Below are 17,306 nucleotides of genomic sequence, written 5' to 3'. Positions count from 1 at the left end.
ACAAGAATGGGCTGTCAGGAATCAGTGTGCTTTCTCTGACAGTCATCCTGCACTTGTTTTACTCTTCGTTGTCCTGCTAGGAAGCATCTTTCTGCTTCTCCTTGGAAATGCAATCTGAAAGGGTTCTCTCGAGTCACTGAGTTCAGCCATCTGATAACTGTATAAAAACCCAGTCATATGATCCTTCATATAACCCAAATGAAGATGTTTCTGTTTTCTCCTGTTTATTGGGCTGCAGTTGTTGGAAAGCTGCTGCACATTACTTCTCCCATGGCAAGAGAGCATCTCACTTCCAGCCTAAATGTTTATATGTGTTGATTTTTCATGGCCTGATTGTCCATCAGTTAAAGTAACTCCTTTTCAACTCTTGTTCAGCCTAACCCTTCCCTTTCATCCCTATGTACTTATAAATTAAAATTATATCTGTTCTTTACTTATTTTACTGCAGTAAATGATTGGTTCTCTTTTCTTCTTGTATAAAAGATAGACTCTTCATTACCCTTATCACCCCAGAATACCTTTTTCTGCACCTGTTTTGAATCAAATGCATCTTGTTTCTCCATTTCTTTTGCACATGGTTGATGAGAATTATGGCCAGTATTGAAGTGAGATAATTTAGAGAAGTGCTTTTTACAATGGCATTAACCCTTCCTTGATCACTTGAAAGTGGCCCAGTTTGAACTGATGTAGGGTGGGTTTGCCTTCTTCCCAGCCAGGGGTAAGAAGGGTGGCTTGCAGTTACCCAGTGGTTTAATGAATTCAGATTAAAGTAGAAATTGTTGCTGTAACTCCAACATGCATGGCCTTTCATGTTAGATTACTGAATTTCATTCCACCTTTATTACTTCAGTCATCAAAAGCATCCTCTGTGCCATCCATCTGAACGCAGCATCTCCACCTGTCAGGACTGGGCCTTGAAATATCCTCAATAGAATGACCTCTGGGTTTGTTCTTCCACTTCCAATATCAACTGTTGTTAATCTACCTTAAATTATTGCCTTAAACACATTATGGTTCTTCTTCCTAATCAACTTTCCCATTTTAACCAGCAGCTTGCCTCTTAGCACTGAACCTGCTTGCTTAAAGAATTGATTGATTTATTTTCTGTAGAATATCAGTTATCAAATGAAGGGAGAAAGCAGATATTCCAGTGTGCCTCATTTTCCAGCTACCTCTCTGACTTTCATTATTCCTGACTTAAAAATTTGTTTTCAAACCTTGCAAGGTCGAGGTTGGACTAATGGTGAATCTACAGCTGCCCAGGTTACCTTGAGATGACATCAATGTGCAGACATCAAAGATGATGAACAAAGTGCCTTTTAATGCAGTCTTTTCTTGATTAAAAAAAGGTCAGACATTTGTGCTGCACTCCTCATTTCACATCAGGAAAAATATACTTTCCTGAGCCTTTCACAATGAGAATTTCAGATTGGGGGATGTCTGACAAATTTAGTTTTCAACTGCATGAAAATTAACTACTAGGCTGTCTTCCCCTCAAGTCCCAGTGGAATACACAGTATTTTTTAGAAATCTCTATTTCTAATTAAAACAAATGAAACTGAAAGTGGTTTATGCTTTTCCATTTTTTCCCCCAGCAGGTCACTGAGTCACTACTTCTCTTAAAATCTCTTCCAAAACTTTCCTCGTTATTTCCTCATAATTTTGCATGCTGTGAAATAATTACCATATAAAATGTTTTGGCATATAAATGAGTTCACCATATAAAATATATATGGTATTACATTAAGAATTCATCGTTGGATCTTCTCAGTAGCTTTTAGAACTCAATTTTTAAGGGAATTTTTTGGCACCACTTCAAAGAGATAGTGGCATTAAATGTAAATATTCTGAATATTGTAATTGTTATCACCATTCACTGAAAGCCCCTTTTAGAACATCCTCAGAGGGGCAAATAGTTTGCAAGAAACAAAATCTCCCTGTTCTGGACACAGATTCTGCTCAAAGGAGAGAGCAGTCCTTTTGCTGAACATTTCAAGGTTGTGCTTAACTAATTGAGCCCATTTTGGCGTCATATTTTTCCTGAACACGACTATTCTGAAATTATCAGTTCTTCTGAAAACCCATAAATGTGGATTTTTGGCTTGTAATTTTAAAAATCTTGGCTATAAGTTTTATATAGTGATTCTGTCTGTCGAGAGAACACTTAGCCCAAGATCTCATCTGGATTTAGAAGACAGAGTACAAAGACATTTTGTCTTTTTCTTGTCAGTTTATTGTTTTTCATGTTCCAATTTTGCTATAGTTAAAAATGGCTTTTCCTTTCTTTGCAAGCTAACAAATAAATCCTTCTTAAGAGTGCAGCCGTTCTGCCATTCCTTGAATTACTAAGAACATTAATAAAATTCAGTGAAATACAAAGTGTTCGCATTAATGAGAGTTCAGAGGCTTCTAAAATATTCAGATCAATAATATTTCATGGATTATGCTGGAGTACTGTCTGTAGAGGTCAGCTGTGATATGATCACTGAAACCTGTGGCTGTGCTGTAGCCTTAGGAAGCCTGTGGGAAAATAAACCACATGGCTTTGATGGACCAAAGCAGCCAGCAGGAAATAAGGGCAGAACCATCCACTCACTGCTGAACGCTGATGGCATGAGAGAGGCCATTAAAACAAATAATATAAATGAGCCTGAGCTGGCTATAAGACCTGCAAGGTGATTAATGCCTGTGGTGACAAGTTGGAGGCATAGGAGGAGATTAAAGATTAAGTTAAAGGTAAGAGTGCTAACAGGCCTTTTCCTGCCCAGAGCTTCTAATTGCTCTTCCTTCCTGCAAACCCAGTGGCCAGCATTGCCTGTGCAGCACCACATTCCTCCCTGGGACTTGTCAGGCTGGTAGATAAATGAAATACTTCTTTTCAAACACTTTCTTCTGTCTTTTCTTCCTTTTCTTTATTTTTTTAATTCATTCTTTTCTCCTAATTTTCCTTTTTTTTTTTCCTATATTCTTTTTAGCTCTGTCCCCCCTTCAGAAGTCATGTGGAAGCTGTTGCTGTTGGCTTTGGGCAGTGTCCAGCATTGGCACTTTAGGTGTAGGCTGGTCCAGACCAGCCCCCAGCTGCCCAAAGTGATGCAGTGGGCAGAGAAGGGGCCACCAGGGAGCCCAGGCAAGAACTGCAGATTCCTCTCACTTGGCTTCCCAAAACAATTGCTCAAAGAACAAGAAAAACCCTGAGTATCAAAGAGCCTGATCCCCTGACCCACTAAGGCTCAGTTGTAGTGTCTACTGCCTTATTTGCAGGAGGTTTTAACACTTGACCTGAAAAGTCAACAAAAGAATCACCATCTCCCATCTTAATAAATTAAGTTCTATCTTCTCTAATCACTTCCTACAAACACACAAAGTCATCTGTTTCCTTTTGGCTTAGATCTTGTATAATGTTTGGAGGAAGAAGGTCTACTTTTGTCAGCACCCCTGTTAAATTTATTTGCTTTTCTAGTTCAAGGAAAAAGCCTATAACTCTGAAAGTCATCCAATGCTCTTATTTATTTATTTTGCTCCGTTTGATTGATACATCTTTGTTCTGAGCTTATACAAAATTGACCACAACTCCAGTAAAAGTGCCTCTTGTTAAAACACTTCCAGAATATCCACGTGTTCCCCTCCTGTGCTTGTCCTGGGTGGGAAGAAACTTGACCTTAGCTGGAGGTGCACTGAATTCAGAAGAGCTCCATCAGAAATCTTTCTGGCTGATAAGTCCAGAGCTTGATAATCATTCAGACTGCTTCACTGCTCTGCTTCTGGAGTTACAAGCAAGGGTTCTCAAGCTAAGATGGAAATAGGGCAGTTAGTTTGACTTCCCTTTGTGGCTTTTCTTTCACCTGGCTCAGTGGGCAAAGGAGTCACTTGGAGGAGCAGAAATGTCACCCCAAGATATCACCAGTGCAAACATACACAAATGGATGCCTCTTAGCACTGTTTCATAATTGTTCTTTGGTTCTCTCTGGAATAATTAGGAGAGCAAGCTGTAAAAGATGAAGTTGATGATCATTTGTAGATATGCTTGTGTCTATGAATGTGTATATATACATATATATTTATTTATTTCATGTTTCATGGGCCACCAAGATTTATTGTCCTTTGTAGTAAATATTGACCTTGGATTTATCTCAGTCAATGTTTACCTCTTAAGCCAATAAATCTTGAGGTTCACCTTAACAGAAGTCAATATCTGCTTAGTGTTCAGCTCCATCATTAATATAAATATTTTAGTGACCTTTGCATGTATTAGTCTATTTTTTAAAGTCATCCTAGTATTACCAATCCTATAGCACATCAGCAGTTTATTTTTCAGTTGCTTATTCCTGTAAGATTTTTATAATAACCTCTGATATTCCAGCTGAGGTGTTGCAGAGAGTGTTTTTGAGGAGAATCTCAGGAATGTGAGTGCAAGTTGCTGTTTCCAGAGGGGAGGGATGAGCCCACAGCAGCCCTGTATATCTGTGTGGTTCATCACGTATTTACCCACCACCAGGGTCCAAGCATTGCTTTGATTCCTGCTTCTTTTCTGGGAGATTTTCAAGACATTCTTTGCATGAGCAAATCTTTCTGAGATCAAGTGTTTGCTTTTCTGTATCTGTCACTGAGTTTAGGGTTAACAGGGACCTTTAGACCACCTAGTCTGACCTTTTTATCTCCTGCCATCTTTATCTCCTCCATTTAAGAAGCACTTTTTGCCTCCTTCCACCTCCCCTCTCTTTTGACCCTCACTGAGTGAAATTTCTCTGCAGTGTCCTTATCAAATTTTTCCTTTTTAATTGCATTAGATTGGTTGTGATAACATCTCAGTCTAGATTCACACTGAATGTCCCAAAGGAGTGTTGCTCTCTGGATGTCTCTGGGCTGTGTCCCTCAGCACATGCAGGAATTGCCCTTTTTTTTGCCTGGATATTTGGGCAGGAACATTGCATATAAATGTTACCTTGAGCCATTCAGGCATGACTGGGTCCTTCCTGATGTCCTTCCCATAAAAGTGAGATTCAAAGTGGAATATAAATGCTTATGACCTCTTCCCACCTCCTCTGGCCACAGGAACAGGTAAAGAAGGTTATGATTTGGCCCATGAGTTGTGAAATCCTCTCTTTAAAATAAATAAAGCAGTCTGACGGCTCCAGGGCAGTTACTTAAATCAGGCACCAAGCTCAAGATTTTCCTTGTAATTATTGTTACTGCACCACAAAGCACACATATAATGCTCGTGATCACAAACCACTTCACCAGCACAGATAAGGGAGGTGTTCATCCCAGAACATTCTCACCCCCAATCCCTGATTCTACCACCCCTTTTCGTTAAATTACTCCTTTTATTCCAACTTAGAGTGCTGACTATTCACACAGATAAAAGCTTGCAGGGTTAAACCCTTTGTGAACCTATAGAAAATGTTCTGTGCATGTGGAGAGGTTTTTATTATTAGTTATAAAGGTGCTGCTGCAGTAAATGGTTTAAAAATATTGTGCTATGGAGAATTCTGATCCCTGTCACATGAAACAGCATAAATGTCAGACCAGGGATTTATATGAATATTCCTTGAAGGGAAGCAAAGACAAGGAGTTAGTTGTTCTCTTGTCCTATTTATTCCCTTTAATTGGATTTATTTTTAAGTGGGCTTTAGTATAGAAATTTCTGCTTCATTTCTTTATTGTATATTGGAATTTCATATCAACAGAGATAAAGCCTGCTTGCCCTACATTAAAAAAATCTATTTAAACCAGTGGAGGTATGTTCCTTAAACAGCAAAATCTATTTATTTTTAAACTATTTTTTAAACCTAACCTAAATCAGTTCTCAGAGTATTTTAAGGTGCTTGGAGCAGTTCAGAGCAGCAAACAGAGCCAGGATTCAAGATTCAGAGCAATTAGAGCTGCTGATACATCAGGTCTTTGGGGGGGATGTGTGTGCAGGAGACCTGATAGAGCAAGTACAGCACTTGGCTGGTGCTTGGTGCATGCCTCCGAGTCAGACTGAGGAGCTGCTCACTGTTGTCAACCTTTGATTCATAGAGTTGTGTAAATGGGCAAAAAATTCCTTTCTGTCATGCCAGAGGCCAAATTAAACAGAAATCTGTAAACTGGGAGGGTTATTTAGTTGGGAGGAAGCAACATGAGTCGTGTGATAATGTACTCCTGCTGGTTTATTTTTTTGCAATTTGTTTAGAGGCTGGGTTTTGTCCTGGTTTATTTAATGCCATAAAATAGAATTCTTTCTGCTGAGAAATTGCTTCAAAACTATACCAGCATGAGAGCAAACATGGAATTAGCAGAGGCAAGCAAAGGTGTTTGAAGGTTTGGACTAAGAGTGACCACAAAGGTCTGGGTTAATACTGACCCACCAGCCTGCCCAGCGAATTCTTCATGTCCCCTTTCAACCAGGCATTTAAAAAATGTCCTGCAGATATGCAGGAAGGCATATATGGCTTCTTCCCCTCTCCCATCCCAGCTATGCTAATGAAAGCCCAGCATAGCTGAGATTTCCAGATCTGCTATCACTGTGGAGAGATGGAAGCAGGCTTGTGCAGGTTACGCTGCAGAATCGAACACTGGGCACTCATGATTTTTGTAATGGTTGTGGCAGAGTGAAGAATAAAGAGGTGAGTGCAGAGTCTGGTGGGCAGGTTTGAAAAACACCCTGAGCTGCAGGGGAATGGGTGCTGGGAGGCTGGAAGGAGCAGGTGTTGCTGACAGGGATATTGCTGGGACTCTTCAAGATGTCTTTGATGTACATTGAAGTGGTTAGTGAAGACTTGGGAAGAAAATTACTGAGAAAGATGGAATGAAGCAATGTAAGGTCTGAATTTATTTCCATAGGTATGAGGAAAGCGTGCCCTTAGGTCTGTGTTTGTGCATCTACAGATTTAAGCTTTTCATGCTTAAAAATCTCCTTTTCCTTCCGAGCCCTGCAAACACAGAACACTTAGGAAAACATGCATGTTTTGTCTGATCTAATCAACCTCTGTTTTCTCCTTCTTTGAATTATAGCGGAGCTGTAAAAAATGGAACTGCTTAATTGCTATAGTTCACTAAGAACTCCTACAAAAGGAGCATTTGTTGTCTGGGGAAATTTTATCTCCAGTTCGTTTTATTGTAGAAGATTCTATCTCGGAAATGCTGTGAATCAGAGATGAAGGGGAGTAATGATGAACTTCAGGAAAACATAAGGAAAATGTGTGGGTGTATGAGTTTGCACGTCTGTAAGCTATAATAGATATGCAAATAGAAAAGCAAGTGCTTGTGGACATGTGGTTTTGCGTTCGATGTGAATTTTATTCATCAGCTCTTTAACGCTAGATTTACACACTTTTAAAAAACCATTCTGACTCATTCCAGAGAACCTTTATCAGCTATTTTATATTACTTCATTTACCAATCCAATTATAAACTAAATTGAACCCTATCTGCTAACACAGGTTAAAATGTTTTTATTCTAGGCAGCTGTTTGATATCTGCAGGTGTGGGAGCACACAACAGGGATGGAAATTAATTAAGCAGGATGTGGGAGATGGCTGCAGCCCAGTGCTCTGAGCTTGTCAGCCAGGGCAGACACGTGTCAAACACTCTGAGATTAGTTGCAGGACACGTTCCTGACTCGCAGCAGGCACCACTCAGGGACTCAGAGCTACAGCTCTGCAGAGCTTGGCTTTGCTCTCTCACTGCCTCCAAGCTGTTCCAGTGGCTCCATATATTGATATTATCAGAATTGCCCAAGGAATTTCCTGATTTACTACTACTACTATCATTATTATTATTATTATTATCATCATCATCATTATTATCATCATTATCATTATTTTATTTCCTGATTAATTCCTACTAAATTACTGTGCATGAACAAACCTCCTCTCACTGCACTTATATTGAACATCTTGTCCTTCTTTAAAGTTGTGTTATTCTTTAACATCTTTAGCATCCTTGCAGTATTCTAATTTTTGTGTTAATGACAAGGACCACCAGGTGTGGAAGCATAAAGATTTTAGCCTAATACTTGATAGTTCTTATCTATTTTTGTGCTGATGCAGTTGCCAGGCAGAGGTGCTGTCTTGTGGCACTCCAGGCTCACAAGCTATAGTCATAAAAATAGTGTGTAGGAGCAGTAAGTATATAATTTGAAGGAACAATTGTAATTATCAAATACAATTTAATTCTCCTATATTTATAGAAAACTGTCAAAAGTGATTCCTTCAGAAAATGGCGGGGGGAAGTAAGTAGATTGATATCAAGTTCATGTCCAAGTTGCACAACCACAACAGTTTGTGTGTAACCATGTTCTGAATAGAAAAATTGGGTGAATTATTAGAATAGAACTTTCTCTGGCAACAATTTTCTAATCATAGGGATGCTATATATATATATATATATATATATATATATATATAAAATAAAAAACTCTTCATTTTTATGAAAGAATGTCCTCAGTATTAAAGGCAAAACAAAAAAAGCTGTTACTATTGGGGGGGAAGATGTTCCTCTTCACTGCAATATGTGAACTGTAAGGTAATGAAGGTAATGTGCATAGCATGGTTTTGTTCATATTTACTTATGTACATGTGGAATATGATTTGTTATAGTTTCTTATTGAAAATAATGTCCTGTATCCCTATACAAGGATATCCTCAGGGATATATGTTCCATGTACCTGCCTTGAGGGACATCTCCACCATCATCTGCTCCAAGAGGTCACAGAATAGTGCAATTGCAATTTCCAATTGCAGCCCTCTGGCAGCTCTTGAAATCTCAGCCTACTCTGTTATAGTTTCAGATCACTTCAGCTGTAGTAGCCATGATTTGGGCCACAGTGATCACCTCTGTCAGTGCCACCTGCCAAGGGCTTCCTCAGCTGTGTCACCTGGAGCCAGGATGAGAGTGCACAGTGACTCTCCAGCTTCATTGGGATAGTCCAGAAGAGGGAGCTTGAAATTAAAGAGTGAAGGGATTTAAAAGTACCAGAAGGAAATAAATTGTTCAAATATGGGGACTTTGTTGTGGTTGCCCTTTATCACTGGTGGAATTTGCTTCATATTAACAGCAGAACCTTGTTTTGGGGGTGATGGTTATTCTTGTGGTGGTGTGTTTCAGTCCAACCTGCAGAAATTTTCTTTCAGTTACTAAGTTAAAACACTTATTCATTCAAGTATTAAGTAAAAATACTTATTTTTTCAGCATGGTATCATCCATTGCTTTTACAGAATTTTGAGAAAGTAATTAATTGTGGGGAAAATGAAAAACCATAAACTTGTGTGAGACTTAAAGATCCATTCTTGTGTTCAGTCAGCTCAAATACTCCAATCTCATTTCAGTGACACCAGACCATGAATTTGGTCTGAAGTTGATGGTTTGTTGTTGTGCTGAACCTTTCCCTGAGTCACTTCTGTGATGCTCATGCATATGAAGAACACCTTTGAATTTGTTACTGCGCCCTTTTCTGCTTCAAATAATGATGCATTTGGGGACTTCTCAAGAAAAAAGTTTCAGCAGAGTGTGCTTGCAGCAGTGCTGTGTTTCTACTGTGTATAATCTCCATAAATGTCTCTGTCTTTGCATTAGATCCAGTACCTGCAGGCTAAGGAAAGAGTGCAGTTTAGTATTTGTGTTTCTCCATACCTATATACCTATATACCTATATACCTATATACCTATATACCTATATATATATATATATATATATATACATTTGTACATTTTATCAACTAGAAAGTGTATTTTATTGACCCAAGCTCCTTTAGACTTTTGTTTGGCTTGCTTGTTTTCCTTTTGACATTTACATTCATCCTTCATCTTGAATCCTAGTTCCAAGATGAAAATCTTGAGAATGCTCACACACAGAAAACAAGAGAACAAATGTGATTATATTCAACTGAAATCAACAATGCCTTCTTTGATTTTAGCTTTTTACTAAGAAATGTTATTTTGAAGTAATTTCATTGTGAAAAGTAGATCCTCTGGAGTTTTCACAGTAGGACAATTAGACAGTTTCAAAACTTTTGAAGCATTTTAAATGGGGAAATGACATCAGCCATTTTCGACAGGAATATTCAGTTTCACCCAACTGGTTTTTTTTTCCTGAGAAAAATCGTGTTGCCCAATTTCTCCTGAAGGCCTCCTGGTATGCACAGGCTTTGTTGGTGGGCAGTGCTGTTAGTGATGGGAAGCTGGGACCCAGCCTCTCTGCAATTATTCACACAGAAGGGCAGATATTCCTCCTCCAGTGCACAGAGAGCATATTTTCCGTGCATTATGCATGGGATTTGCTCCAGCTGGCCCCTGACTCACACTGCCCTGCCTCCCCCGTGTCTGCGGCCGGGCTGGGAGCTGGGACCACCTCATCCCTCCCTCTGGGAGCAGCTCCGTGCCAAGCCCAGCTCCCGGCAGGTGGACAGACAGACAGACATCACTGCTCCCAGCTCCTGCTCACAGCCAGGCTGCTCAGAGCTGGCTGCTCTCACCCAGAGCCTTGCCCAGCTTGGAAACAATCCCCTTCCCTGGGCCCCACTTCAGGCTCTGACCACCCTCATCGGGAGGTTTTTTTCCCCCTTTTGATCAGGTGGTAATTTCCTCTGTTCCCTTTTGTGCCTGTTGTCTTAAGAGCAGTGAGATCTCCCTGATTCTGTTGTCAGAAGAGACCAAGCACAGTTCTCCCCCTTCTCTTCATCTGCTCTGTGCTCCACGCCCTGGACCATTTTGATGGCCTCTGTGGACTTGCTCCAGTCTGTCAGTGTCTTTCTGGTGTGGGGGAGCCCAAAACTGGCCATGGTACTCCAGGCTGTCCAAGAGAGAGAAAATAAATTCCTTCATCTGCTGGCTACAGTCCTGGAGGTACAGCCCAGCCTGCAGTTGCTCTTGAACTGCAGATTATTGAAGCCTATGGATCTGGTCTACTGTGAAGGACCCTGGGGAGCTGGAGCTGCTCAAAGGGCTGTCCTGAGCCTGAGCCTGGCTTTGGGCACAGGTGGGATGGGGCTGAGCGTCCACACTGGGCAAGGTTCCTCCTCTGCCCCAGCCCTCAGTGCTGCTCTGCCACAGGGCTCCTTGGGCAGGTGGGGATGGGCCTGGAAGGAGCCTTGGTCTTCCCTCAGCTTTGGGAATGCTTAGGGGGAGCTGATGGCAAGAAGGGGGCCTGAGTTATATTCCCACCAAGCCGTGCCTCTTGGACAAATGTGGTACAAGCAAGGCTTGGCAGTGAGAGTTCAATGAGGTGATGATTCTAGGGATGGGTGAGAGGAAAAGAGGCCGAAGCAGGGCCTGTCCTTGAGCCACATTATTTGTCCCCTTTTTTACCTCTTATTGCAGTAGTCCATGGCAGACAGCTTTCCAGATGAAGATCCTTGCAGAGGCTCTCTCTGGAAGCTGCTGCTAACATGTGGGAGATGATGTGACCCATTGGCACGTAGATGTGCAGGGCCTGTAAAATGAATTGATGCTCTGCCCATAAAGCTGTACTCTGTTCATTGGTGTCATAATTAATGAACCTATAAAGGGACTTCATAAAACAGTAAAAATGGAAATACTTCACAGAAATAGAAGATGGTAAATTTTTATTTCTTTCTGTTTCATGTGTCTGTTAGTTATGTGGACCTGTGACTCAATGCATGTTATGGAATTAGACATGGACTTTAGTGTTAACCTGCCATTCACAATGTCCTCTCATGTCCAATTTTTATGATCATTATGGTAAAATCAATGCATGTCTTAATTGAAATAATAACTAATCATCTGCCATTATAATGAAGTAATTAAATACTCTAAATTGTTAATAACTTTGGATGCTGCTATAATTAATTTGTTGCTGCCCCAACAGGAAAAGAAATTACCAGAAGCAGATGGGTAATGTTTTTGTTAAGGCTTCAGTACTGACTCTTTCTTAGGTACATGCCTGCCACACCACATATTTGATTATAGCAATTGTAACCTCGGGGCTGTTAATTTTAAGTACTTCTAAAAAGGAATTCTTTTCTTTTACCTGGATGCAATGCTTTTATTCTCAGTAGTCAGTAAATCATAGTAATGACTCCTGGTGGTTCCAGTATTGTACATGAGCAAGGACTTGCAGCATTCCTAGGAAGAAGGAGTATGGATTGGAGCCTTGTACTTACACATAGCAGAGACCCTTGCAATTAATTCAGTGGTAAAGTACTGTGTTTATTCCCTCACTGTACAGATGTTTATTGAAGCCAGTCTGGTTTAAATTTTGTGCTCTTCATCCTTACAGAGTAGGAGGAGCTGTTGTTAGAACAATTGCTAGAAAGATGTTGTCTTTTCAGGAAATGAATCATAAGAAAATCTCAGAAGTACATAAGAAGACCCCATACAGCCCCATGTCCTATCCTTCCCCCCAGTTTAGAAATCTTAAAATAGTACCCAAGGCTACAGCTAAAGGGAAGTGGAGTTACTATCAGCTCTGTTTACTAAACTTTAAAGGTATGTAAGTAGGAAAGGTTTTAAATACTTGAATCTTGCTTCTAGGGCAGCCTCATTCCGAGAAAATGTTGCATGTCTTTTTTTGAATTATGCCAGAACAGCTCCATATCTTTTAAAGCTGTCCTCAACAACACAGGGCTGGCTTTGTTTTGCTAAAGACATAGCAAAAGAAGGAAAAACTGCATAGCACAAACATTGAAGGCTTTCCGAGGCTGCCTGCACAATGAAATTGTTCTGATTGAACTCTTGACAAATTATAACCTGCAGGTACAGTGAGGATTTTCCATTTTTGCCTAACACGTATACATTTTGTCTCTTCCATTTTTCCTTCCCTGCAATGCATTCAGCACAGCAAGGGCTGGAAAGAAATCTGATTGTGAAACTGATAAATTGTCTTACATAGTTTCCCTATTTTGGCCATTGCCATGGTCTGGTTCTGAAAGTGCTTGGAATTCTCTTTCTCTCGTTTTGTTTTAACAAGCTTCTTCTCAGTTGCCTATTGCCAGTGCTATATTACCCACAGTGCACATCATTTTTTTTTCTTTCTATCTCCTATTCTGCATTGACTCCAAGAGGCCTTGGTGTAAAAGCAGATGAGATGATTTATTTTTATCACTCACTTTTTCTCGTGAGAAAGAGAACCCCTTGGCCCTGCCTTCTCCACTGGCTTCCTCCTAGCACAGGCATTTGCTTCTTGGCAAATGGGGTCCATAAAATGCTACTGAATTAAACCAGCAAAGTGTTTCATTATATTTACTCTGCAATCACAGTGATAGATCCTTTTCTGGTCTAAATAGGTGCAGTCTCACTGGTTTAGAGTGCACTTTGCCTTCTTGGCATCAGAAGGGAATTGGCTCAACCTGGCCAGGTGGCCAGGAGTCATCAGAGATGCCAGAGAGCAGAGGATCAGCCCCTGTGATTCCAGATCTGATTGCAGTTGTTTGCAATTCCATGTACACTCATGGAACACACTTTATGTGTTAAAACTTGCTGCAAGCCTTTGATATCTTTGACCTTTTAAAAAAAGTCTTCTAAATTTTGATATTCCCTAAGCAGACAGCTGGTATTTTTTGATTGAATAGATAGAGATTTCATGTCTAAACGCATTTCTTGGTTTCACTTTGCTGGATTAGTTCACTGCTCCCTGTATGTTCTCTGCTGCTCACAATCTTCTCTTGTGTTTTGTTTTTGAGTGATACTATCAAAAAGGTTGCAAATAATTAAAGGGGCAGAAATGTCCCTGGAAAACCTTAGTGGTGTCCTGCTAGTGTCTCCCTTTGGATCTAAACATGGATATTTGGGTGCATACAGTCCTACCTGCAGCTACACAAAAAATTGCCCCTGATATCTTCTGATTGGAACAAATGCTTTGCTCCCAAGAGCCATGAGCAACCAGATATAGATCCTCTGGGAGGAGGTGGGGAAGGCTTAAAAAAATTGCAAAGCCTGTCAAAATCTTTGGCTGTGGAGAGGGTGAAAAAGGGCCCTCCAAGTGCTGATGCTGAGCCCAGGACATGCTGGCTGCAGCACAGCTCTCTCTCCCTAAACAACAGCTCAAATACCAGAACTGGTGCCCTATTTTCTTCATCTGCCACCTGAAGAAGTCATCTGGAAAGAGGGCAAACGATACGTGGTCAACAAAATAAAGAAATCCCTCTGAGCAGTTCTCATTTACAGCACAATCATAAAAATCCTGGCAGAAAATCAAACCATTTCCATATCAGTTGAGCACACAGCATTGCCAGCACGGTCAGTGTCAACAGTGCAGGGGCAGGAGACAGAGGCTGCTGTGTTCTTGGTGCTGCAGCTCAGACAGAAGATGAAATCATGGTAGTTCAACGTTTGGAGACTTAACTACTGATTTTCTGGCTTTCTGTTTGTGCTGGAATAAAACCTGCTTCTGCTTGAAAAAAAAAAGAAATTTGTTGTTAGGAATGTGTTTACATGTGCTTGGCCATAATTATTTAAAAAAACTTCAAACACTAGAAATACACCTACTTTAGCAGAGCTGTAGATAGAGTCTCATCTTGGTGGTGGGATGGTTGCAGCACTGTGTTTGTAAGGGCTGTTTTTTGCTGTAATGGCCAGAGAATGATTTTGGATGTCTTATAAACAAGTGCGTGGTACAGGGAAAAACAACAGACCATATTTTTGGCCTTGGCTGTATTGTTTATGCCTTTAGCAAGCACCACTTACTCAACTTATTCAGTATTTAAAGCTTGTTTTCTCTACATAGTACAGGCCCAGGAACACATGGCTTGAACTAAATATGCCAGCATCAGACCTTTATTGGGGGGATGGAAAATAGGTCTGGTTTTTTTCAGTTTCAGATTTTGGCTTGGTTCAGGAACAAATACTTCAAATTTTTGAAGTATTTTGGTATATTGATGCATGTGACATTTTTCTGTTTATTTCAGACACTGAAGATAGAGGCAATAAAAACTTATAAACCCATTCTACACTTTGTCTGAACTGATTCAAAAGCCAGATTTCCTACATCTGGGATCTTAAGCATTTGGTGCTTTAGGAGGTGATAATTTCCAGAAGGGTGGTTTTCTTTGGTGCCATTCTGAAAGACCCAGTTCTTGGCTAAGAAACTTTGGGGCTGCCTGCTGATCCATATCATTGGAGATCTGAGGGTGTTTAATGAATCTCAAATTGAGCATCCAAAAGCAGAAACACTTCAACTCATTAATCACTGTGAGAGATCTTGGCCAAACCATATCAATTAAGACCATTAATTCTCCAGCAGAAAAGGAACATGGTGGTGTGTTTTCAGTGACAGTTGTGATATTACTGATTGCTTACATTTATATCAAAGACATGCCCTGGATTCACTTTGGAGTTGTAAATCAACATCACCATAACTTTGGGTGCCTCGCATATCTCTGTGTTCATTGTACTTCAGAATAATTTTTGATGGCATGTCCTTCAAAGGTCTCTTCAAAAATCCAAGTCTTGGCCTAATAAGATTAAGACTTCACTGAATTAAGATTAAGATTTCACCCCATCATATATGGGACACTAGAATATTTACACTGATATTCTGCTACACAGCAGAGTATTGGGGTAAATCTGCTGTTGCTGCTAATAGACTTTGGGTTCATTACACTGGCAGATGAAAGTTTTAGTCTGTGAGTTTTAGAGAGTTTTTTTTCTGATAAAATTAAAAGGTGATGTAGAAATAAAATGTGGAACATTTTGGAGAAGGATGCAGTGCTATACATAATTTATTGGGCGCTGTTTGTACAGTCAATTGTTAAGTTATAAATAAAATAGAGGATTAACACAAGGATGAAAGGGTGAAACTGCGGGTAGTTATTTCCTCTGTATTTCTATTAAAGAAAAGGAAAAGTTTCCAAGTTTGCTCAAACAGCACATTTTGGTTTGGTTATTGATATTCACTGTGTTGTACCTATTTTTGGCTGTATCACATTGGAGACTTTCTGTCTCACAGAGTGCCTTTTCCTCAGTAAATGTTCTGCAGGCTGCAGAGCTTTTCTCAGAGCTCAGTGAGGAGCCCCAGCACAGCCAAGGTGAAACCAGAGGCAGGCAGATGAGCCTCTGTCACACTGAATTCCCAGTCCCAGAGCTGCTGAAGAACAACTGGACTTCAATCATGGACACAAAGTCCCTTGGGGCTGTTCCAGTTTGGCACCCACCTGTGTGGCTGTTTCTCCATCCCACTGGAACCTCAGCTCCCAGTTCCAGCTGGAGCATTGGCACAGGGACCAGCTCCAGGGATCTGTCTGTACCAGGGAGATGGTTCCTGCCAGCAGAGAAATCCCTTGAAGTGGAGAAATGCTGAACCTAAGTAAGATCACAAAAATGAGCTTTGTAGATTTAAGAATAAGATCCATAGACTTTTCAAAATAATTTGTTGTAGGTCTTTGCACTGGTGCTCAGAATGAGGTGAGGAAGAACTTTCTCCTGGATGCCTCAGAGCAGGCTTTGTATCCATGGTGGAGTTGTTTCCTGAATGTGAGTAGGAATAGCACAGAGACTGGAATCCATGGGCTCTGCATGATTGTGAGCAGCAGAGAACATGGCCTGCTGTGTGTTTGCTAGAGTCCTTTAATTCACATCTCTCCCTTTGAGATTTCACCCTCTTTGCTTAATGGGAAGATTAACCATATTCCAAAGGCCTCCAAGTGTGCAGCTATATGATAAGTTCATGGATTTAAGTCTCTTGTGTTTGGACTTGATGAAAACAACAGGAGTAAAATATATTGTTTTGTTGTATATGGGCCATGGGCTGAGCATCCCCTGCAGGTGCTGCAGGAGGTGCCTGGTTTGAAATCTCCCAGTTCTCCTGCTGGGAGTGGTGCTGACGCAGAGCTGTGATCCTGACCAAAAACGTTCAGGCTGATGAAGAGGAAAGACATGAGCAATTTGAACTTAGGAGTGAAACATTTCCTAGAACTGAGCCTGAATAAAGTCTGGAACAGCTGAACAGGAAATAAGCTAATAATGGGATTTTACAATATGCATTTCCCATATAAGGCATTGAAATGTAGCATAGGTTTATGGATTTGGTGGCTGATCTTCTGCCTGTTTTGGTGAAGATCTTAGGTTTCTTGCCTGTTTGTGTAGCTGTGTGTGTGAGGTCCTTTCTGCACTCCAGACTGAAGTGTTTCATCTCTCCACTGTCGTCAGTGGTCCCTGGATGGGCCATTCTAGGCCAGACCAGGGAAGAGAGCAGTTAACAATCCCCTCTTGCTGCCTTTTGTTTTTGTTGGGGAGCTATTTCCTTTAGCCCTTGAGGCTGATGCATAGGAAGGGGAGGAGAGGTGGGGAGCGCCAGTCTCAGTGTGGTTCACGTTTCTGAAAATAAGTTCCCCAAAATCTGATGTGGGGAAAGGAAGCCCTGGCTCCAC

General features: G+C 40.7%; 1 protein-coding gene across 1 annotated transcript in view; it reads left to right on the top strand.

Annotated features, from left to right (window-relative positions):
* Positions 1 to 17,306, top strand: part of PRKAR1B (protein kinase cAMP-dependent type I regulatory subunit beta) — a 93,134-nt gene that overhangs the window by 34,320 nt on the left and 41,508 nt on the right. The window lies entirely within an intron of this gene.

Source organism: Molothrus aeneus, chromosome 16 (genome assembly GCF_037042795.1).
Source record: "Molothrus aeneus isolate 106 chromosome 16, BPBGC_Maene_1.0, whole genome shotgun sequence".
Lineage (NCBI taxonomy): Eukaryota > Metazoa > Chordata > Aves > Passeriformes > Icteridae > Molothrus > Molothrus aeneus.
This window is presented reverse-complemented; position numbering and strand designations above follow the sequence as displayed.